The sequence below is a fragment of the Euprymna scolopes genome, chromosome 2 (genome assembly GCF_053919585.1).
Source record: "Euprymna scolopes isolate OS-2025 chromosome 2, ASM5391958v1, whole genome shotgun sequence".
Lineage (NCBI taxonomy): Eukaryota > Metazoa > Mollusca > Cephalopoda > Sepiida > Sepiolidae > Euprymna > Euprymna scolopes.
Genome location: NC_136483.1, coordinates 108,295,700 through 108,297,680, shown reverse-complemented (window position 1 = coordinate 108,297,680; position 1,981 = coordinate 108,295,700).

The window sequence follows — 1,981 nt, the reverse complement described above, 5'->3', positions numbered from 1 at the left end:
CCTTTGCAGACTCTACCAAACTCATGCCTAAAGAATTGAAATTTTAAATTGAGGTTACCTGGACATGAGTCAAACATTTAATATGTATATACCTATGCACATAAAGTTATGAACAGTACATAGAGCCCGAGCAAAGCCAGGCTGATATATATATATATATATATATATATATATATATATATATATATATATATATATCTGTCTGTGTGTGTGTGTGTGTGTATATATATATATATATATACTAGCAAAAGTACCTGTCGTTGACTGGGTTCAAAAACAGCCTACAGAAAATCGACTCTGATTTATTAAAGTATGATAGGTTATGAAAAGGAAGTGTTGTAAAGAGATAGCTTCGAATTTGAGGGTATCAAAACCAAAGCAAAATATGATGAAAGTAAAAATAAAATAGATAAACTCCATAATTTATTATGCCATACCTGTTCACACTGAAACATTTATCACAATATTCTGTTGATCTATATTAAAAAACCTTGTTAAACTTTGTGACATATTTCCATTCTATGGAGGGCAGGTGCGAACGAACACCCCCACAATTTTATTATACCATATTTCTTCAAACTGAAACATAATTATCAAAGTATCTTTACGCAGATAGATATGAAAAGTCTTAATTAAAGTTTGTGCCTATTTCCATTCTATGGAGGCCAGGCGCGATCGCAGACCCCGCAATTTTATTATACCATCCCTATTTAAGTTAAAACATACTTATCAAATTATCCTTATGTACATCTATATCAAAAACACTTGTAAACGTTTTTTTTTTTAATTTTTAAATTTTTTATTTCCATACTTTGTGGACCAGGCGCGAACGCAGACCCCACAATTTTAATGAACCATCGTTCTGCCAGATCAAACATACCCATTCTTGTGTCTTGATACATCTTCTGTCATTATATGTAATCAGTTTTTTTAAAATAGTCAACCATATAGGAGCCTATTCGTGACCACACACACACACACACACACACACACACACACACACACACACACACGCATTCAGCTTTATATTCTAGATATATGAGAATGTGTGTGTGTGTGAGGACACATTGTAATCTATATACTCCACGAATTTTTTATCTACAGGCTTGAAATTCGGTACATAGGGTATTCAAGCACGTGGAAAATTACGTAGCAAGCTGGTCTAATGGTTATCCCACTTGACTTACTATCTTTAGGTTTAGGTTTCGATCTCAGCTCGAGTACTATTTTTTTACTTACAAGAAGTGAACTCTTTAGAAAAACATAATACTCGCATGCAGTGCAGTAGTGCACATATCTCAGTTTCTTTCCGTTTTTTATTTTTATTTTTACTTCATTTTTTTTTTTTTTTTTTAAGGAATTGAACGTTACGTTTAATACCGGGCAACGCCGGGTACATCTTCTAGCATATATATATATAAAACGTATGCTACGGATGCCAGGTGTCCAACAACAACAGTAGTAAAAAGTACTACTGTTGTATATGCGGTCTTCTACAAGACGAATGTGATCTCCGGCGGCAACATGTACCTACTGCCGAGTGTGTGATCTACAGGTTGCGAAAGTGACCTACAGTAGCGGAATTGGGAGGGAGGTGGGCAGAGGACTAGATGACCTCCCTCGCCTCTTCGGGTAATATTACTACATTTCTTCTATTAAATATTTTCCAGTAGGAAAAGGATGGAGCGTGAGAAAAGGAGATAGATAGATAGATAGAAGCTGAGAGAGAGAGAGAGAGAGAGAGAGAGAGAGAGAGAGAGAGAGAGAGAGAGAATCAAAGTATTTTTGGTAACTGCTGGCCATTTACTTTTCATTTAATCATAATTTACGAGTGTTCAATTTACAGAATTGTGAATTTCTTCTATACAGCTAAGAATACTCATTTCGGCTCAATCTTACTATAGGGGTCGTTAGAATATCTCTCGTATTTCGCCTGTTTTTTAGTGAACGTTTTGGCTAAAATTGATTGTTGGTATTATAT